General features: G+C 39.6%; 1 protein-coding gene across 5 annotated transcripts in view; it reads right to left on the minus strand.

The window, feature by feature from the left end:
- The window catches only part of ARID5B (AT-rich interaction domain 5B), a 195,813-nt gene that overhangs the window by 98,897 nt on the left and 73,202 nt on the right, over window positions 1-23,714 (minus strand). The window contains exon 1 of one of the 5 annotated variants that reach the window (XM_033209161.1): window positions 5,924-6,064. The exons of the other annotated variants lie outside the window; for them this stretch is intronic. The gene's annotated coding sequence lies outside the window, so the exon portion shown is untranslated. Of the gene's footprint in view, window positions 1-5,923; window positions 6,065-23,714 lie in introns of those variants that run through there. 5 annotated transcript variants of the gene reach the window in all.

A 23,714-nucleotide genomic window follows, 5' to 3' on the forward strand; every position in this document is an offset into this window, starting at 1 on the left:
GGTGTGCATGTGACCTTTTCAGATAGGAGGCCAATACCCAGATGTATTTCTAATTATGCTCACTTAGTTCCTCAGGCTGGCGGCTTTTCCACGGATGGAGATGTTTAGCTGCTTACAAGATGACATCTTTTAACAGTGTACATGTCTTCAACTCCTGCCTGGTCTGTGGATAGCTGCTTTGTCAGCTGGCACACTTAATTAAAAGGAACTATGAAGGCAAGTCCCCAAATGCAAACTAGTTTTGAGATGCTAATATATGTCCCAAGACATGCCCATCTGAGATTTTTACAGCAGACCTAGACGCTAAGTTCAAACTTTGGGTTCAAAACTGTGCTTTTTATACAGCTAAAGCACAAAAAGTTTTAGCAAAAATATTCAAATGCTGTCAGTTCTCCAGAGTTTTTAAGCGCTATTTCAAGAAGCAGCCCCCAACGTGTCAATTGTATCATTACACTCGATTTGTATTATACTCGATTTGTCTAAGACATTGTTAATGAGAGAGAGGCATATAACCATGAACTGCCAGGGCTACCCCTCATAGCAAGCTCGTAGCACTTAATACCCTCTCCTATATATAGTAAATACTGTGCCTGAAAATACCTGTTGATTCCAAAATTCTATCTTGGTTGTGCAACTAGCTTTCTACGATGGGGGTAAAGGTGCATCAATTTCTCCAAGTGTTCTTGAAATAAAATGGAGAAAAATGTGTGTGCTCTCAGGTTGAAGGAATATAAATGAACAGTTTTGGAGTAAGTTTCACAGAAGAGGCCACCTGGACTCTTGGGACCACTTTACTTCCTTCATATCCTTTCATTCTCATTTTGTTTTTTTCTCTAACCATTCTTCATGATGATGCCATCTCTAACTGCCTCCCAATTCTCTGTTCTGGATGGAGTCGGCTCCCTAGCAATCTTCTGTGCCTAGAAATGACCTCTTTTTTTTTTCTCTCTACCTCATCCTAGCTCAAAACATTTAGGTGACACAGTACCCAAAACACTAGCCAAGTCATGAATCCTTCTCTTTTCTGTTGGAAGAAAAGCAGCAAGTTCCCCCTACTCTCAATGCTAATAGTGGTCCTGGGACTGTCTGCATCAGAAACAGATATTGTGCCGTCGAGAACCAGTGGTTCGGCATCTCTAAGGCTGGGGTCTAGGAATTTACCTTTTCAACAAGCATCCCAAGTAGTTCATGCACACTAAACTTTGAAACCAGTAACTCTGAGTTTACTTTTTTGCAAAGACTTAAAGTAAGGTAGTTAGTTTGGGTTTTGTGATATATATATATATATATATATATAAAGTTGTCAGAGTTTTAAAAAATTCTTATTTCTCTCCTAACCCGCCAGTACATAGAACAAAGAACCAAATTCTCTTCTCTCTGCCACTTTTTCAGGATTGTTACAGATATCACAGAAGACAGCAAATTTTAAAAGCCCTCTTAACTAAAAATTTGAGAAACGGAGAGACTGTTTTCCCATTTAGAAAGCAAGTATTAATGCTATCTCCAGTGCTGATAATAAAACACTAAAATTTACAAAGGTTGTTTATACAGTGTTTTCACATCTCTTTTGTTCCTCACAACAACCCTATTAGTGGCATTACTACTTGTTAATATTCCCCAATTTGAGACTATAACCACCCAATCCTTTTTCTTTCTTTCTTTCTTTTCCTTCCTTTTCTCTTCTCTTCTCTCTCTCTCTTCTTTTTTTTTTTCTGAGATGGGCCTCTCTCTGTTCCTCAGGCTGGACTCAAATTCCTGGGCCCAAGCAATCCTCCTACCTCTGCCTCCCGAGTAGCTGGGATTTATAACCCAATCTTTGAACTCCAAGTTTGATGGACTTTTCATTAGGATAAAATGTCTCAAATAATAATAGTAATAATAATAACAGAGATTTAACTGGTTTACGCTATTAGGGATGAGGATGGTGGCCTCTGATCAAGTCAAACATAAGACTTCTGTTTGATGGAAGACTGTAGAATTCAGCCAGTTGGAAGCCAGAATTCTGTTAGCTTGTTATTTATAATTTTGGAACAGTGCAATTCCTACTGTAATGATTTAACATTATTGATATATCATTCATATACCTTAACTTTCTACTTTCTATGCATGTGACAGGAAGTAGTCCCAACTCTATGTGTTGCCAGCGTAGAACCCCTACCTTTCATCAACCTCCTTCCACACACTAAGAGGCTACAGGCACAGCTGGGGCTTGGTCTAATGTGGCAATGCTTGGTGGGGCCAAAACAAAAATGATAACTTTCTTGCTTATGAACAGAACCGCCCATTTGGATCAGAATTTTGGCATTGTTTGGACAGAGGCAGATTTCCAACCTTGCACTTATACGTCCCCAGAGGAGTTGCCTTTAATATTTACCAAACTGGAGAAAGCCCACAAGACCTTGAGGACTCCTAGGAAAGTTTACAAAGCATTCTAAGTGAAAAGTCAAAGGGAAAAATACAGAGTCAAAGTGGGACCCGGAAAAGCCAAGGTTGAAGCTAGGTTGAAGTTTCATTGAGTAAAAACATTCCAGGTCCAGGTCTCTTCTTTGTAGTTTATTTTATTGGAGAAAACATTTTTTTTTTCCCTCAAGATAAAATATGGTCAACATTATATGAAAGGTGTGTACAACAGAGTATAAAATTTTGAGTTTGGGGAGAGCTTTCCAGATCTAAAATTCTATGATCCTAAAACTGCCTCCTAAGCCTTTGCATTAAATTAACTTCCTTCTGATACAGCTATAAAAATATTAAAGTGTTCAATGGCTGGCATGTTTTATTTTGCCCTAGTACACCAGGAAACAAATAAAGCTAAGCAGTCCTTTCAAGAATTATTTAAATTCCTCAGCTACTTTTTTCTTGCTCACGCAGTTCATATACACGTAAGTAAACACTCCTGTGCAAAGTTACCCATGAAACAAGGGCTGCCAATAAATGCTGTGTAAGATATTTTCCCCCTTCCAATTCATAATAGGGAAAGCAGATAAATCTAAGAATGAATAAATTGCACATTTGTTTTGTAAAAGACAAACAAAGTGTTCCTGGAACAAAGATTTTCTTTCAACCACACCCACAGAGAAAAAGAAATCAAAGCACTACCCTAGGAGTATTCTTCTAACACACTCTAGTTGGATGTAGCTGGTTGGGTTATATATACATTATTTGATTTCAGTCAACAGAAAATGATCTGTAATAAATTGCTAGTACCAAAGACTGAAATTTTAAACCATAATTATGATATTCTATTAAAATGTCATCCCACCTCAGTTTCTCCTATACCAAAAAAAAGTGAGTGCCTATTTTAAAATGAAACATTCAAAGGGAATAAGAGACCCAACATTACTAAACCTCATTTCAACTTCAATAAAAAGAACTTTGCCTATTAAAAGTTAATACCTAAAGTACTCTGCTTGTAATGCTCAACCAAAATGACTCTAATCCTGTGCTTATATCATAATTACACGTTTTGTTAACCTCTCTCAATGTCAATTTTTTACTTATTTATATATTTCAAAGTCCGAAACAGAATTCCACAGAGAAACTGTAATTATAACTTGAGACTCCACCCAAGCTTTTCAAACAGTAACTGTATACCATTGCTTTAATCCTCAGAGTTGGGCTGGCGGTGGGGAAGGGGTTGGGGAGAAAGGGTAAGAGCAGGCCTTCATTCTGAATAGCACGTTGCTCAAGTTGTCTTTGTACAAAGAGAGATGCATGAAATAGCAAACACAATGAATTAACGGAGCATTGACTTTCAAATATCCATAATGCTATTTTTTGAAAATAGATAATGGCGGCCAAATGCACAGAGTCTGAAAACATAAATTCCAGAGGAGAAATTTGCTTTTATCTCTTACACAACAATTTAGAAATGTAACTTTCTTTTTCATTCTTGGGGTGAGGGGAGGCTTGTTTCGGAAACATCACACTATTATGCTTACTGAAAACCACTATAATCTACTTCTAACATCAGTAAATTTAAAAAAAAAAAAAATCTTTAAAAAAAAACCTTCGCCCCAGGATTTTATAGAGCCTAGTGGAAAAAATATGCATGTTCCTTCCTGCACCTAATTACCTCAACTGAAAAATCTGCCAAGTATTTTGCCCTTTAGTTCTCTTAATCGTATTAGGGCAAATGCATTTGGATGCCAATAGAAACAAACATTTAAAGATTTTCACTTAAAAGATTCCAAATATGTATGAAGGCTAAGTTTGAGACACAATGTCCCTTGTGCTTCAAAGACAGCATACAGTTTTCTTCCTCCTTTTTTTTTTTAAAGCAAATATGAATGTGCTCATGTTATAAAACTTGATGTCTAGTTTTGAAACAATTTAAGCAAAATAATGTCAATATGTGAGGTTCTCACAATGATTTATGCTTCTTCCTGTTACTTTATTACATTAGACATTCTTTTCTCAAAGCTTTACACTTTTCACTGTGCTCCTAGCAACCAACCAACGGCAAAGCATCAACTTTATATACCTGGCCCTATTCCAGTTCTTACTGCTATTGACAATTATATTGAAGTTTCCATTTAATTGCTGCTCTGTTGTGACACTGAATATTTGTCATAATTAGGCATTTCCTATTTTCTGTCCATGCATTTTTGATTATTACTGAAAATGAAATTTTTATTCTAGAAAACCTAAGCATGAAAATTCTACAGATAAGAGTAGCTACAGCTGTTACTATCATTACCAACATTGTAACATGAAGAAAAAAAAAAAGAATATAATTTCTCGGAAGGTAATTTTCCTTTCAGTCTAAGTGCTCTTATTCATCTTGCAGTTACTCAATGATTTCCTGTTCTAATTACAGGACATTATACAGAAAGACATTTGTAAAAGGAAAATGCAGCAGAGCATATGACTAAATAGCTTGAATTGGTTGAAAGTGTTTAAAATTCCAAAGTTGTACATCAACTTTATCAATTCGTGGTTACAGCTCTACATAAATGTGTACTGTGTCCTGCTGTATTTTTCAATCTCTCTTAAGGCAGTAAACTTAGTACCCAAAGTTAGTACACATCAAAGGGGAAAACACATTTGCAGTTAAACTGATGTTGAAGAGACGGAGTCAGGGAAGATTAGTTTTGTGTGTGTGTGTGTGTGTGTGTGTGTGTGTGTGTCTGTGTCTCCCCTCCTCATCAAAGCTGTTAAATTGGAGACATGCCAAAACGAGGAGTGGAAAATATTAATAATAAAAATAAATTAAATGCCTGATTAAAAGGGAAAGAGAACAAGATTCCATCCGGAATAGAAATGAAAATGCCACAAACTATTTCATAAAAACAGACTGTGACGTAAATTACACATCAGTATTGCACTGTTGTGGTTATTTTGAGAAATGGTTTGTACTGTAAGTCAGCTGGTACTGCCCCACCCTTAATGATTTTGTAATTCTCTACACAGTAAGCAAGTGGGGCAGCCCTGAGATTGCTGAGACAGAAAACAGACCTAGCCATACAGAACTGGCAATAAAAAGATAATGTACTTTTAACATAACAGAACAAGGAGATTGGCTTGACTTTATTAACTAAAAAAAAAAAAACTACTTTAAATGGTCCCCAGCTTGCCATTTGTTTTGATAAATGGAAACACAGATCTTCCCAGGATAGACAACGAAAACATCACTGGAGAACTTAAAAAAAAGTAAATGTGGGAAAAATATATCAGTGCATGGATGCAAATAAAGAATATTTCAAACGCAAAACCAAGGGTTTGAACCAGCTGTTTTCCAAGAGCAAATCACTTAAAATAGAGGCATACACAAATATAAAAATATGTATCAAAATGTTACTATCAGCTTTTGCCCGTACTATTGCTTCATCACTCAAGAAAAAAACATCACAAAGCTAAACTATAACCAAACACTGCCATCACTCTGAGTAACAAATGAACTCAGTGGGAAGAAAGCCAACTCTACCTCCAAGGTTGTCCCAAAGGGTCACTGAATTCTTAAGCCATCACCAGGAGCCACTTTTTATCTTGAGAATTTTGCAGCTTATTGCCATAGAGTTCATCTCAGCCAAATTTAAATGTCACACTACACAGGGATTATGCAACAGGTAAGACTTCATGGCCAGACTGACATGTGGGTAAAGTTGTTACCACATATGAGGTGTTATTCTATGTTAACTACCTTAACTTCCTTCCCTGTCACATGGGTTAACCCTTTATGCTAGAGTCAGCCATTCACGTTTTTTTTTTTTTTTTTTGAGACAGAGTTTCACTCTTGTTGCCCAGGCTGGAGTGCCATAGCATGATCTCAGCTCACCACAACCTCTACCTCCTGGGTTCAAGCGATTCTCCTACCTCAGCCTCCCCAGTAGCTGGGATAACAGGCACGTGCCACCAAGTCCGGCTAATTGTTTTGTATTTTTAGTAGAGACAGGGTTTCTCCATGATGGTCAAGCTGGTCTTGAACTCCCGACCTCAGGTGATCCGCCCACCTCAGCCTCCCAAAATGCTGGGATTATAGGCGTGAGCCACTGTGCCTGACCTCTACAATGGTTTTTTAACCATGATACCAAAAGCACATATGAAAACAACAAAAAATAGATAATTGGACTTCATCAAAATTAAAAGCTTTTGTGCATTAAAGGACACTATCAATAAAGTGAAAAGACAGTCTCGGAGAGTGGGAAAATATTTGCAAAGCATACACCTGATAAGGGATTAATAACTAGAATACATAAAGAACTCCTGCAACTCAGTAAAAAAAGACAAACCCACTTAAAAATGGCAAAGGACTTTGACAATTCTCCCAGGAATATATATATAAATGGCATCTTAAAAAATGCTCTTCATTAGGGAAATGAGAAGCAAAACCACAGTGAGACACTACTTCACACCCAGTAGGATGACTATTATAAAAATGAAAACAAAAAAATCCCAAGTGTAGGCAAGGATGTGGAGAAATAGGAACCCCTGTGCATTGTTGGTGGAAATGTAAAATGGTGCAGCCATGATGAAAGACTTCCTAAAAAAGTTACATACAGAATTGCCATGTGATAATTCCACTCCTAGGTATATACTCCAAAGAATTAAAAACAAGGTCTCAAAAACAGATATTTACATACCAATGTTGATTGTAGAATTATCACAAAATAGACAAAAGGTAGAAACAACCCACCAGTTCCTCAATAGATGAACATATAAAATTTGGTGTGCGTGTGTGTGCGTGTATGATAAATATTGTGATTCCACTTATACGAGGCATTTAAAAGTGGACTCACAAAACAGGGTGATTCATAGAGATGTAAAATAGAATAGAGGTTGCTAGGTGCAGGAGGTTTAGGAGGGTTGGAAGGAATGAAGAGCTATTGCTTAATGTGTACAAAGTTTCTCTTTGGAATGATGAAAAAGTTCTAGAAATAGATAGTGATGACAGTTACACAATATTGTGAATGTACTTAATGCCACTGAATTGTGCACTTAAAAATGGTTAAAATAATAAATTTTATGTTTTGTCTATTTTACACAACAATGAGAAAGAAGGGAATAGCTGGGAAGGGTTATATTTTCTGTGTAGATGCATGCTTGGTTGCTCTGGGGAGGAAAAGTGGTGTGTCTCCAATCCACAACTAGAATATATCCTGTAGGGCACAGAATCAGTGTTCTAATTCCTTGGTATCCCTCCTAGACCTTTGAGAGTGCTGACAAATGTAATTGCCTGCAGACAGTGCCGCAATAAACATCTGAGCCTTCTTCCAAAGAGTAAGAGCAGTCATGTCATTAGTTCACCCGTAGACTCTGACCCAAAGGCACTTTCTAAAAGTCTGAAGGAATCTGGAGAAGGTTATCTGCCCAACATCACTGTAGCCACTGCCTGGCAGGCCTTTTTTAGACAAAGGGTCATGTGGTTAGGCCGTCATCTCATTTTAGTGACTTTAAAAAACAAAATAATCTCGCCAGTTGAGGAGTTTGTCCACCATGCTCTAAGTGCTGAGCCACCTCTGCAACTACACTGACTTCTGGGAGCTAACATCTGTGTCAAGAGCATTTTTATAGGTTGCACTGTTTTCCTTCATCTTACCGCAGGGCTTCTGGGGCAGCTCAACAAGGAAAGAAGGGAAAAGGCCTCTTGCCTCTGTCAGTGACTCATCTTTAATCAGTGGTCTTCAAAATGGTGAATCTCTCCTTTGAGGGTACGGGAAGACATTTTAAAGGGAACCTACATAGGAATGCGAAAGATCTTCAACTTAGATATTACTCCACTCCGTAATGCATCTGCCCAAGAATGAGCCAGCAATCAGAACAGCCCATCTCCTTCTTCACCCATCCTCCATCCCTAGTCCTATTATGAGCACTAAAGAGTCAAATCAAAATATTGGTTTTGGAGACGCTTCCTTTATTGATCTATCAAGGAACCTCAAGCCGTAGGCTTCTGATCTTTCCCTTCTTGCACATAGTTCTGTTCAAGAGGAGGCTTAGCATTAGAAATAGAGTACTTTGGCCTGTGTTAGGATGCTCTAAATTCAGAAAAGCCAAACCAATAAAGGTTATGCTCGTCCATGAAAGTGTAGCTGGAATGCGCTGCAAGGCTACCAGATTTTTTGACATAAATTGCATAAACCTACGGATAAAACTTTTAGATAATTTATTTTAGAACTGTTGTGCTTTATTAAACACAGATTTTAAACTTCAGATTTTTGTCAAATCATATGTAATGTTTCTTCCAGTTATAGTTAATCGCCATCTTATTTCATTCCCTATCATGTTTAACATTTTTTACTTATTAACACAAAATTTATTCAAACATGATTAAAAATGTAGATGTCTACTCAAAACTGGGCAAAAGAAATACATCATGGATTCTTTTTTTCAAAAATCTTTTAGAGGAGCATTATTCAATAGAAACATAATGTGAGCCAACTTATAATTAATACATTAAAAATGTAAATAGAAAACAGGTGAAATTAACTTTAGTAAGCTATTTTGTGTAACCAGTATATCCAAAATATTATTTTAACATGTGATCAATAGAAATGGTTACTGGTAGGGCACGGTGGCTTATGCCTGTAATCCCAGCACTTTGGGAGGCTGAGGCGGGCAGATCATGAGGTCAGGCGATCGAGACTATCCTGGCTAACGTGGCGAAACCCTGTCTCTACTAAAAATACAAAAAATTAGCCAGGCATTGTGGCATATGCCTATAGTCCCAGCTACTCGGGAGGCTGAGGCAAGAGAATCACTTAAACCCAGGAGGCAGAGGTTGCCGTGAGCTGAGATCGTGCCATTGCACTCCAGCCTGGGTGACAGTGCGAGACTCAAAAAAAGAAGGAAAAAAAAAAAAAGAAAAAGAAAAAGAGAAGATAACTAGTGACATATTTACATTATTTTTTATAGTAAGCTTTCAAAATATAGTGTGTATTTTACATTTATAGCATCTCTTGAAGTGGACAAGCCACATTGCAAGGGCTTAGTCGCCACAGGTGGCTAGTGGCTACCATATTGAACAGCATAGCTCTCTTTAAAGCGTCTGCCTGAAAAGAAATTTGAAAATCATCGTGTCCTGGGTACAAAGAGGCACCTGGGAAAAATGAGGTTGTTCTGGGCACAGGTTCCTTTTGGCCAACTATCTTGAGATAAGATGTTCTGAAATACAGCTAGGAGAGGAGAATAGAACAGGAGGAAAAGCCTCACAGTGCCTGTTATTTCATTGTTCTGATACCCCAAACCCCAACAAAGGCCCAAAGTTATCAAGTATAGTTATTTTAGTAGAGATTCTCGCTTGCCACCTTTGGTTTCTGGTGAATAATAAAATCAATTCAAAGTAAAATAATAATCTCTTAAAACCTTCAACTATAAGACCTGGTGAGAGCCCTCTCCTCTGCATTAAACATATCTTCCTACTGTAACCAGCTTCAAGTTCACTTGGTGCCATGTCCACAAAACCATCTGCTCTGTTTTCTGTCATGACACCCAGTTGTTCAGAATGGGTATTTCTTTCTTTCTTTTTCTAGTGTGCACACTACTAAAAGTAGTTTAACAGCTGAAAGAAATACTTACGAAACCTACTGGAAACTGAAACCACTATTTAATCTCACGGCAAAGCAGTCATATAAAAACTCCAGCACCTTCTAACGTGCTGTCACAGCGCACCATGGAAGAACATCATTGAAAGCTGATGATACGGATATGCTCTGTTTTACTTCCTTTTTGTACAGGGTTAGTACTGAGTAAGCTGATGTAAGACTGGAGGAGGATGGCTCTAGTTTAGTCACCTTTCCCAAAGTACCTACCATCTGCTGAAAATCATTTCCACAGCAAATATCCTCCTTTCCCCAGTCTCTAACATCCAAACCTACTTCTCTTTCCTCATAAAAGACAATAAACAAATTGCTCGTGACTAATATATTACTTCCAGTGAGAGTTCTGGGGTTTCATACCATGAGTTACCAGTGCTACAGATCCCCGTTCTGGGTATCTCTTAGGTATTTCTTCAAGATGATTTCTGTTTGCAAGGGTTGGCAAACTGTGGGCCAAATTCAGCCCAACACCTGTTTTTGTAAATAAAGTTTTATTACAACATAGTCATGCCCATTCATTTACATATTGTCTTTGGCTGCTTTTACACTACAACGGCACAGTTGTGTGATTATAGAGTAGTGCATTTGCCACAGAGACCTTATGGTGCACAAATCTAAAATATTTACTATCTGGCTCTGCTGACCCTTGATTTAGAGAATATAGTCTTGCTGCCAGAAATCTGCTATTTTGGATCACGAATATCAGCTTAATTTCTAAGATACAGTTACTCTGTAACACTTGGCTGCATTTACTTGTTCAAGATGGACTCTCCTTTCCAGAATATGGGTTCTTCGAAGGGCAGGAGTTAGGTCTGTAGCATGTCTGAATTCCTAACACCTGGGAAAAAAGCGAAGCATATGATAGACTTTTAATTAATGTTGATTCTTTTTCTGGTTATTCACTGTCCCTCTGTTCTTATCCTACTCCCGGATCATTACCCATTCTTTCTTCCTTGCTCTGTGACCCCTGAATGTTGTATCATTGGGCTCCCTCATGGGCTGGCTGGTTTCTGCTTGTCCAGCCAATGGGAGACACCTAACAGATGGCATGTGGGAGAGAGAGAGAAGCTGTCATATTTCTTCTCTGCCCCATCTCTGCTTCAGCCTGGCAGCTCTGGCCAAGGCCACAGCTCCTCCTTGACGGCAGCTTTCACCGGGTAGGACAATTTCTTCCTCTTGCTTCTTCTTAGTGCCCAGATGTCTTCATGGTTCTTTTCACCCTAACCCCATCTCTATAGTCTTCTTTTGGTTCCTAATCTGTAAACTGGACTGAAGAATGGTGACTTCTGGGAGTTCTTTAAACAGTAGTTAAAAGACGCAAAGCAGTCTGGCTAACGGAGCGCACAGTAAACGTCCCGTAGGTACTTGTCTGATTATTGCTTTGCAAGTTGTTTTCTAGGATGCCAAGGAACACTAGTTCCTTGAGAAAGAAGGGAGTATGTTACCAAATGTTATGTGGCAAAAGGGCACCATAGCACGGGAAACATTGAGTTTAACAAAAAGTTACACAAACAGCTTGGAGCCTTTAAATGCTAATGGACATTTTAATGCATAGGAGGGAAGATGCTGCTTTTCCTGAATTTATTTTACCATGAAATCCTCTCCCATCCGCTTCCTCACCCTCCCCCACTTTTTTGTCATTCATGGCTCACCTCAGCACGTTAGTGTTTCCCTGATCACATTTTGGGGACATAACATACCCAAATGTTGATTACGGCGATCGCCCTGCTCCCTTCAGCTCCCCTTCTCAGCACACACAGCCTGCTTTACACTCTATAATTACAAACAGTTTACTATGCATAGTATAATCACTCATCTGTATAACACTTCCACATTTATAAAGCCCTTTCATGTGCTTAGATTCATTTAATCCTCCTAGAATCTCTCTTAGGGTCTGTCAAGAATAGTCCCATTTTATACATGAGGACACCTCAATGAGGTGAATGACTTGCCCAAGGTCATTCAGCTAATGGCAGGGGCAAGTTGCCTGGCACTCTTTTAAATCTCACACTGTTCTTAACACACCCTAGCTGCCTTCTGCGTGACTCCGAACCTCTGAGAAGAGCCCTGTCAGATTCATGGTATTCCCAGGCACCTCTCAGAGATCCTCCAGTGAGCTGGTGGCTTTGAGAATTCTCGTGATTTTATGAGATGCAAATTTCTGGTTTCAGATTATAGTCGTAAAGAATCTCTTCCAGTCTTGTGTTCCAAACAATCCCTAAGTGAAGCTTGGTTTTGCCTTATTTGGAAGATAATCTCAAAAACAGATGACCATTGCACAGAACACGCTTCACCAGCACATTTCTTTACTTTTAACCCCTTAGAAAGCACATTTCAGCCTAAGTGAAGTCAATGGTATTATTATTTCTCTCTATTACTTCTCCTCTTTGGATCCCAGGACAAAGGTCCACAACCACCTGATTCTCATCATGCACACATAGCTCACACAATTGCACCCACTGTATCATCAAAAAGATAAGATTAAAAATTATAGGATTACATATATGTAATTTAATTTTTTGAGGACATTCACAATGCAACCATGACTCCAATCAATTTAGAACATTTTCATCACCCCAAAAGGAAACCTCATACCCATTAACACCCTGGCAACTACTAATCTACTTTCTGTCTGTATAGACTTGCCTATTCTGGACTTTTCATATAAATGGAATAATATAATATGTGATTAAAAAAAAAAGGATTTAACATCAAAATGGTCTTGCATCTATTGACTGGTCAGACACCAGGGGAATACCTTCTGTGGATTAGGAGGCAGCAGGTGGCAAGAGGATAAAGACCAAAAGCCACCATTCCTTTTCAAAGGGGGGTGTATAGCCTAGAAAAGGTGGTGGGCATGTGAACAGATGTATTAGGTTGGTGCAAAAAGTAATTGTGGTTTTTGCCATTAAACATTACTGCAAAAACCGCAATTACTTTTGCACCAACCTAATACAAATAAGCCTTCTGACAAGAGTCACAGCAGAGACAGAATCTTGATAGCAAAGAGAGTGAAGAAAGTCTTCGCGGGGAAGAAAAACCCCTTCAACTAAGTTTTGAAGGATAACTAGAAACTCCCTAGGCAGGTTAAAATACCATGACTCATTCATCTTTCCAGAGTGTCGGTCATGAACATTCTCTCTCCTCCTTTAGGCAGCCCTAAGGAAGTTATTATGAGCCCCATTTTTCAGATGGGGAAACTGACGCCAAAAAGAGATTAAGTAATTTAACAACAGTCACTCAGCTAAAGAGGCCTGGAGAATAGATCTGGGCCCGATGTGTGGGTCTGCCTGCCCCTGATGCCTCAAAAGGTCGAAGGAGAGAGGAGAATCTCCTGTCCCCAGGGCTGTAACTGGTATGAACCAGTGAGGACTCTGGAGTTTAGGTGCTGTGTCTGGAATATAGGTTTGGAACTCTGAGAGAATCTTGGTGGTCATGCTATGGGTTTTCGAGTAAATCCTGAAGGCAGTGAGGCTGCCATTCATGCATGGTAGTGATGGGCCTAATCTCCATTCCCGCAAGAGTGGAGGATATATTGGAGGATTGCTGTACTTAAACCTTAGCCTTCATCTTCCTCGTTTCACTCAGCTGACTGAGGCCCTCCCACCTGCTGCCCTGACATGAGCAACTCCACTGACCCTGGTTCAAGGAAGACCACGTTCAATGTCCGGATGAAGTCTCTTCAAGAGAGAAAGAGACCATGCAAGCAGCATTTGAGGGCAAGATCCCAGGAAGGGTAACCTAAGTGTAATTAACCAGATATTCAAGGATAATGTCTATGCTTTCATCATGCAGTCAGCAAACCTCTATTTCATTTCTACTCAGTGCCAAAAGCTGTGTTCAGCAGTGGGTTTACATGGGTGAACATGACAGCACCCATTCTCAGGGAGCTCCCAGTCCTATCCTCCAATGATGGAGAAAACAGATGAGACTCCAGACAAAGCAGGAGTTGGTGGCTCCCAAAGAAACAGTGGAGCCCAGGGGATGAATAATTAAAACGTAAAGCACATCCCAGAGCTCAGCACTTTGAAGATGTTTATGTCCCAGCTCTGAAAATGATGTTCTGTATTTCATCTCTGAGTCTAAGATTTCAAAAGCTATGGCTGGTGCAACAGTAAGAACAAAAGGAGGTTTAAAAAATATAACTTGGATTATGACTGGGTTCATGCAGAAGAAAATAGATACATCAAGTACATAGTCTACCATTCAAATATTTCCTTTTTCTTTTGTTTTTTCTGGCACTTGGCTTACCACACCTTCCACGGGGCAAGTGCTTCATACGCAGGTCAGCAGCCGAGATCTCTCTCAATAATGAAAGGTATTACTAATATAAAATTTGCCTCAACTGAAATTCAAACCTGATGTGATTTTTTTTTTTCCTCAGGTGGGATGTGGACAGAGAACATCTATATAATAGGTGTTATCATTCAGGAGGCCTAGACTGAACCAATACTTTGTAGCTAAATGTAATTTGCAAAGCACAATTTAACAGCTCCATTTAGCGACTTTTCACAATCAAGATGATTTCAACAGTCTCTGAACGCCAGCCAAGATACCACCAAAATATACTTAAATACCAGCAAATATTACATGTTATAAAAATTCCATGTTTGTCTCCTCCGATTTAAGAAAATCACTACTCTTTCTCATCCTTTTAAGTCAAAGCCATTGCAATTCTTCAATTCTAAATGGGAGAAGGAGGAAAGGAAGGACTTGGATGAGAAAACTGAGCTTTGCTATTTCCTAAAATTAATATTCATCTTCCCCTAATTCTCTTTTTATTGGCTGTTAAGCTTTCAGGTCCTTACTTCAAGCCGAGTGAGACACCCAACACACCCTTTCCTTGCTCCAGCAACAAACTTTGAAACTTACAGGACTTCCAACGGCAGTTATTTTAAGGATTTAGTCCGAGGCACACACGAGCAGCCTCCGAAGGCGCCTCAATACGAGGTTCTAGGCAGCCAAGAAAGAGTCTCTGAGATCCACCAGATCCCTCTACTTTGCCCCATCCTGCAAATCAGTCTGGTTATTTAAAGTCACCCTTACTCTTTCTGATTGGAGGGCCAGTTTCTAAATTAAAAAGCAACATAATTCATCATCATGGCGGGGGGTTATTTGTTATTGCAAGTTGGTCCATGTTTTGAAATCTGGAAATAAAATCTCATCTTCTCAAGTACAATAAGGACAACAAAAGCAAGGGGCTTCCAGTGTTAGGTTACCATTTCCCAAGGCCAGCCAAATACCCTCCCACCTTTCTCTAACAGAGCTGAGCTTTGGAGCTGGAACAAATATTCTCATGCACAAGTTAGTGGAAGAGATTCTTCCAATCAAATTTCCCACCACTTGATATCTTGGGTTAGGATGCTCTTTTATAAATGTCAATGAGTTATTCCCTCATGCATAACGATGAAGAGACTACTCTTTAGCTGTAAGAAATAATTTTTATCTTTGCTCACACCTTCTTTAAAAGCATTTTTTAAACTCAGAATATATAAATACATCCTTGTTGTAAAAGATAAAGTAATGACTCCCTTGGCCTCACAAACCCTTATACTTTAGTGGAGACTTATGCTTCCACTTCAACAGAGCCTTCTTGAAAACTGGAGAACAGTTGTTCTTGACATGAAGGAGGCCAAGAAGAAAAGGGAAGAAAACTGGTCCAACAATTCTAGCTCACCTCCGGGGTGTCTGACTTTTTTAAAAAAAATCACCATGAAATAACAGCCCTCTTAATTCTTCTAGAGTGTAATTTACTTAGCACAGAGGCAAGAACATCCCACCTATCCAATACACTGTGGCAACTCCGAGCACACAGCAAGGATGCAAATCTGTGAAGACAGTCAGCTCTAATCTAACCCCAAGTCTCCAACTCTATACTGCTTCTTCCAACACGCGGAGAAGTGAGAATGATTACATTTTGTTCAAAGTGTCTCATTACATTGATTTAAATAAGATTTCCAAACCTGCAAAAAGAAAAACAGCTTAAAATGCCATTTGTCTTATACAAGACTCCATAAAAAGGCAGGTAGTGAAACCCTGCAGAAAGCCAGGTTAGTGGGGACCAAAGTCTCTCCCACCATGGACGTCTGACAGGAGGATAATGGAATTTAGTAACACCCAGGTGAGGTGTTTCTTTTCTGCTTAATGCATCCTCGGATGACCAACATACTGTAACAGACAGGTGTTAAGAGACCTGCATTGAGGAACAGACATTGTGGGTTTTGAGATCTCAAACTTGAGGAACTTGCTCCATCTCTGAGATTTCACACACCTGACCAGGTAAGGTAAGGTTCAGTGTGCAAACTGCCATGCACATTTCCTGATGTTTATTGACACCACAGTCATTATGACACTTAATGACAAACTACAGGAAAAAAAAAAGACAAAAACCTCAGGCCGGGCACGGTGACTCACACCTATAATCCCAGAATTTTGGGAGGCTGAGGGAGGTGGATCACCTAAGGTCAGGAGTTTGAAACCAGCCTGGCCAACATGGCAAAACCCCGTCTCTACTAAAAATATAAAAATTAGTCGGGTGTGGTGGTGCGCACCTGTAATCTCAGCTACTTGGGAGGGTGAGGCAGGAGAATTGCTTGAACCTGGGAGGCAGAGATTGCGGTGCGTCGAAATTGAGCCACTGCACCCCAGCCTGGGTGACAGAGCAAGACTCTGTCTCCAAACAAACAAACAAACAAAACAAAACTCAGCCTACCTACCAAGAGTGTTCACTTACTGCACTGTCCTGCTAGAATACAGCTGCCTTTGATTGAACATGCTCTACAGACAGGCAAGCGCTAAGCCCTTAATGTGTATTTAATCACTGTAGCAACCCTATGAGGGATAAGTTTACTGCTTACATTTTACAGATGAGGAAATTGAGGCTTAGAGAGATTAAGCAACCTGTTCAAGGTGACTCTGGAACCCAGGTCTGTCTGATTCCAAAGCCCACAGTCATAACCACTGCTTGTAAGTTCTGAGACAGGCCTGTGCCCAGATGAACCGATGACACAAAGGCAGATGCCACAGAAGCAGCACTGAGAACAGAGCTGCATGCAAGACAGTGGAGGTGCCCAGAGGAGCAACCTACTGGGTAAGTGATATTTCAGATACTGGCATCCTAGGAGACAGGAGAGTAGTCACTGTCCTGGGAAGCCATGATCCTCTCCATTCCTGTTCAGGGTCAGCACAAAACCTATGATTTTGGAGGAGGCAGAAGGTGGCCCATTCTGGGTTTGCCATTCTAGTTCCTTCACTATCGGCTGAGTGGAGGCAGGTATTTACTGAGCACAGCAACACTTATTATTATTGTAAGAGAGGCCTTTGGAACCAGGAAGCTCGATGAATTTATGAGATCAGCAGCTATTTTTCCAAGATGGTTATAATACAATTCATTTCATTTGCAGCTGGTTTAACGTGAAACATTGTTTAAGAGAGACAAATGAACAACAATTCACATTTGCTGGGCTTCTCTCCTCCCCACCCCTCTCAGCTGTTCCACAGGAAATTTTTTATTGATTAAAGTACAATTACATTACGGTGGGGAAAAATCAGCCCCGGAATAAATCATTTTAAGAAGAAATCGAGGCAATGCCTTATGAAGAGGCAGCATAAGGAGGAGAAATATGAAGCAGGCACTGGATTTGGGCAAAGAAGGGCTTCATTCTCTGGCTCTGTAAAATGAAAGGGTCACTGTCTTCTACGGAGGGTGTGACCAGGTAAAGGCAGTACCGCCTTCCAGCTTCCATTAGCCTCTAGGCACTTTGCCCTCCTGAGCCCCTTCCTCCATAGAAAAAGATTAAAAGTCACATTTTAGGACTACATTGATATACAGATAAATATATAAATATAATACATTAAAATATATTTTTCTTTTTTTTTTGAGATGGAATTTTGCTCTTTTTGCCCAAGCTCGAGTTCAATGGCACGATCTCGGCTCACGGCAACCTCCACCTCCCAGGTTCAAGTGATTCTCCTGCCTCAGCCTCCTGAGTAGCTGGGATTGCAGGTGCGCACCACCACACCCAGCCAATTTTTTGTGTTTTTAGTAGAGATGGGGTTTCACCATGTTAGCCAGGCTGGTCTCGAACTCTTGACCTCAGGTGATCCGCCTGCCTTGGCCTCCAAAGTGCTGGGATTACAAGCGTGAGCCACCACGCTCAGCCTAAAACATATTTTTCAACTGAAAAGGTCATTGTGTTTTCTTCTCATTTTAAAAGAGCTAAAGGCATTTTTGTGGGTCCTTAAAAGTATTGTGGGCCCTAATCACTGTGGTTGCTGCGGCTATTGTTTGTGCCAGACCTGGATAGAGGGTAGCCCCATTGTTTGCTGAGGACTTGGAGCTGGGGAAGGACATTTGGAAGGGGTGGGTCCTGGCAGTGTTCTGCAAAAGGGGCCTCCACGTGGGAGAAGCCTGGAGAAGAGATCTCCAATTGGGAACCAGCTGAAGAGTCAGGGGGAGAAGTGTTGGCTGGGAGTGATGACGTTAGTGTTTGCATGGAGAGTGGATGTAAACCAAGACCTCCTCCAGTTCTGCCATCAACTCTGTGAAATCCTTCCTACGATCTACATGCCTCACCAGGAACAAGGAATTTTAAAAATAAAAACAAGATTGGATTCCATGATGTCTGAAGTCTCTGTTCCTGCTCTAATATTAGACTTTTCTTCTTTGCCACAAGTATTTAAATAACTGTTCCACAATGCCAAAAGTGGTGTCTTCTCCCAGAGGAAACTCACTAATGTAGGACCTAAGAAAGGACTTTGAGGAACTCAGATGGCTTGCAAAAATGCAGCACTGTCCAGTGCTGCAGAGGTTTGGCTGCAGCACTTCCCATCGGCAGGCCACGTGTACTCGGGTCTCCGGTGGAATTCTGCTGATGAGCTCTGTGTCGTGGCTGGCTGCATTTCACACTCAGTACCTTCGAAAGCTTCTGTCCCACAGACAGGAATGAATTTGGATAACTCAAAATGGAACTGTGAAGTGCTACATAATTTAAGATCCTGTGTGGCAGAGAGTTACTTATTCTGTAGTTCAACATTTGTAAATCTTGTAAATATGTCTATTGAGTGTTGATGCTCCAAACCACCTTCCACTGACTCAATGAACATTCTCCCCCTGGCAGAATTTCAGCGGCACCACCATCTTTGCCCGCTCACCAGGGTTAGTTAGGCACTGCTTGAGAATTTTATTCATTTTCCCCATCGAGATGTACCAATTCCATGTTTCAACAGCATACACTCTAAAAAGCAATCCATCTGCTTTTTTTCCATTGGTACTATCCAAACACCAACTTTCTGAACCTTGGCATTGTGCCTCATTAGGGAGCAAATATACATGGTCATTTAGGCTTCCACGTGTCTATGAAATACTCCTCTTTACCTTCCAAACTGGCAATTAAAGCCACAAATCTTTACTCTGGAGTTGGATTATCCAATAGAATAGATTCCATTACGTTGTTGCAAAAGTAACTGAAGTCTTTGCCATTATAGCTGCATGCGGCGATATAAAGTTAAATTAATTAAAACAAAGTAAATTTTATACATTAAAAATTCAATTAAAGCCACAAATCTTTACTCTGGAGCTGGATTATCCAATAGAATAGCTTCCATTATGTTGTTGCAAAAGTAACTGCAGTTTTTGCCATTATAGCTGCATGTGGTGATATAAAGTTAAATTAATTAAAACAAAATAAATTTTATACATTAACAATTCAGTTTCTCAGTCACATTAGCCACATTTCAAGTGGTCAACAGCCACGTGTAGCCAGTGGTACCTTACTGGACACAGAAAAGAGATACAGAACATTTCCATCATTGAAGAGCGTTCTATTGGCAAAGTGTGCCTGAAGGCATGGACATTTATAAAGGCAAAGACTACATCCCTTTCACCACTGTATTCCTAGTGCTTAACACAGGCCCTGTCTGACATGTATTAAAAGCTCTAATAAATGCTTAAGGAACTGAGATTCTTCCCCTCTAAACATGGAAACAAAATGTGATCTCAAAAAAATGCTGAGTTAGACAAGGAAGAAGTCATAAATACAAAGAAACAGCTATATTGGGAAAATTGTTTCCATACTCAAAAACTAGAATTCTATTATTAATATAAAAATTATTTCTAGATCGCTCCCTATATGAAAGTAAAAGAATGAATAAGACTATTGCTCAGAATTTACATCCATCAGCTATTCTCAATATTAATGGACAGGCAAAGTCACGAAAGACAGTGTAAGAGTAATGCAATGGCAATAGTTGTAATAATAATGATGGTACTCTGCAATATAGGCCATTTAATACTTATAAAACCCTTTTCAAATCTTTTAAATCATTTCAATCTCACAACAATTTTGCGAGTTTGGAATTCTTATACCCACTTTACTGGTGGCAAAAAAAAAAAAAAAAAGAGGATCGAGGACTCAGTGACTTGCTTAGGATGACTCAGCTGGTAAATGAGAGAAAAAGTCATCTGTCCTCAGGCTTTCTAACTGCAAGTCTTTCTCCTCTGTCACAACTGCCACACTTTGTCCAGACATTACCCACTGAGCTACTCCCACTTTCTATTTATGCTGTTAAGTGAACTGGGATCCTTTTAACAAAAGCAGACCTCTCTTTCCAGGGTGTTGGAAGGCCAACTAATCGATTGTCCTCCTTAATAATAATTTTTGGCTTCTGCAATATTGAGAGGCTAATCTTTGGTAACCAGAGGCTCCAGAAACATTATTAATGTATCACCCAAGAAACGATTTGTTCTGTGGATTATCCATCTCAAACAGTGGTTCTGAAGCATGATATACTATGTTCTGGGTTACACAGCTGCTTTGCATTTTGAATTCTTTATTTATAGAACAAGTCAAATTAATAACTCAAAAATGTTGTTTCAGGCAAAGTAATGGACACACAATAAAACTATTCATTTCCTAAAAGGTCACTCCAGGAGATGCATACATTGTTTAAAAGCCTACCAACAATGCTATTATTCCTTCGAAAACTGAAAATGTATAATAAGCAGTTAGAGCACATATCTGCCCCTGAGACCCCAGGCTAATTTAAAGTACAATCACAAGGCAATCAATCATACTCCAAAATTACTTCATTTTCCAAACTGTTTACACTTTTTAAGTTACAAATCCACTTTCTGCTATTTCAACTCACGATTTACAACTACAGATTTAGACCGCTTGGCAAGCAGCCAAGCACTAGTCATGAGGGAACTAATGATATGAACAGATCAGTGTTTTATAAAGGAGAAAAGCGCATGTAAATTTCCAGTGTGTCTGCAAGTAATCAAGGCACTGCTGACTATAAATGAGACCGTCTCAAATTTATTTTAGGAGAAATATCTTAAAGCTGTACTTTTTATCCAGGCCAAAAAAAGCCTTTAGGAGGAACTCTGAGATTACTCAAATTATTATAAATAAACGGTTATGTGAACAATATGGAAAAATAGTGAAATAAGTGACTTATTTCAACATTCCTGTCACACATACCCTTATCATGATTTCTGGAATGCTAGAGTTAATGGGAAGAGAGGGAAAGATTTGTTTTCCTCTCTCTCTTTTTCTCTGTCCCCTCCTTAAAATGTGATTGTTAACCATAGCATCAAATCAAGTTTGTTTTAGTAGTCCACAACACTCAGAATAAAAACGACCCTAGAAGATACTGTCTTAAATTAAATATGATCTTTATTGTCTCATTACAATGGCATAGCCAAATAATCACTTTGTGTTATTTGTACAAATAATGTAGAATGCTCATTTTCTTGCGGAAATAATTACTCTGGTGTATCATATCCTGCTTGTTGTCAAAACCTCTCCCTTTGCTGTCACCAAGCATGTGCACTGGACTCCAGAGGCTAAATTTAGCCAAAGTTTCACGTGTTCTTATATGTTAAAGAGTAAAGCCAAGTAAGCATATTCAGATGTGCGGGTGCCTTAAAGAGAGAAGCTCAAAATAGCCTCTCAGTGTATACATCGCAAAAGTCCATTCACTGTGATTGATATTTTAGTTAGAGAATCATTACATGGCTAAACTCGATTTTATAATTGGATAAGGCCAGATACAATAAACCCGCACTGCACTGTAAAAGCATCTTACATCTTAAAACTATTTGTAATCATAAATCAACCTAATTATTTGAAATACTGTCATGATGTGGAAAAGAAAAGAAATTAAAATAAACTAGCTGCCTGAATATCTCATTTTATTTTCTAAGGATCATGCAAAGCTTTTTATTGGCATTAAAGCCTTGCTAGCCCCACAATGGCTGGTAAACCATACTCTTTAGATAAAATTGTACATACAGAAAATCAATAACAAAGATTAAAAGCTTCCCCCCCTCCCATTTTTTACACAAGAATCTGGTGTGTGTGTGTGCGTGTGAATTTAAGTATGACTAAAAATAATGACCTTCAGGAACCTGGAGCAACAAATGTAGCCCCAGTCTATTAAAACTTCAATTTATCCTTGTTTATCAAAAAAGCCACAAATAGTGGAATGAATGTTTCCAGTTCTGAGTGATTTCATAATGAACTCCCCAGAGTCCTGGAGCCTCTGATATCAGCATTGTGACATCATCAGGATAAATGCTCATTGGCTACAAGAACCTTTCGGGTTAACCCTTTCACAGAGGGTCTCAGCCTATCACTTTGCTAGTTTTCTAATGAGGTTCCTCTGTATTCCCCTGTGAGAGCACAGACTGGAGAAGAACGTCATCATCCTTTCCCCTGTGTCCTCCACACACAAACAGCACAGACCGAGAACATTCTAAAGGGCACTGGGTGTGTCTCTTCAACTGGAAGCCTTGGTACAAATACAGGCCCTCAGAGGGTCATTGTGGAAGGTTCTCACAGGTGGAGGAGGGAATGATCAGGAGCTCTCTTGGTGCTGAGTTGTCTTTCCTGATCATAGTCTGAGAGCTGGAGATAGGATTCTGGATATAGAAACATGTTCTGCACAGAAAGTACAAGTCTGTCCAAGACTGGCTGTATCTAAGTTTGCCCAACTTCTCATGAGACTTGATAATAAATTTGTTCATTTCACACTGGCTGTAGCAAATGCAATCATTGAGGGATTTTCAATATTCACAAGATCCTAATTCTACTGAAAATGTTATTTACAGTTTGACCAGCACCTAGGAAAAGTCTCAGAATTCTGCTTTGAACTTTGATCTGACAAGCTCCACTTCTAGGAGTTTATCCTAAAGAAATAATAATATGGCTTCAGGGATATCTCTGAGAGCACTGTTTATAATATCCAAAAGCTGGAGGAAAAAACCCAAAGTCCAGCAACAGGGGAATAGTCAGATAAGCTATGGCACTTCCATAATAGAATACAGTGGAGTCCATCACTAACAATGATGCTACACATGCATATTTATTGTGTGAAAAAGCATATTAAGTTTTTTTAAAAGCATGATACAGGCGGGGCGTGGTGGCTCACGCCTGTAATCCCAACACTTTGGGAGGCGGAGGCAGGTGGATTACCTGAGGTCAGGAGTTCCAGACCAGCCTGGCCAACATGGTGAAACCCCATCTCTACTAAAAATACAAAAAATTAGCCGGGTGTGGTGGCGGGCACCTGCAACCCCAGCTACTCAGGAGGCTGAGGCAGGAGAATCGCTTGAACCTTGGAGGCGGACATTGCAGTGAGCTGAGATGGCACCATTGCACTCCAGCCTGGGCTACAACA

The sequence above is a fragment of the Trachypithecus francoisi genome, unplaced genomic scaffold (assembly GCF_009764315.1).
Source record: "Trachypithecus francoisi isolate TF-2019V2 unplaced genomic scaffold, Tfra_2.0 Lachesis_group9, whole genome shotgun sequence".
Lineage (NCBI taxonomy): Eukaryota > Metazoa > Chordata > Mammalia > Primates > Cercopithecidae > Trachypithecus > Trachypithecus francoisi.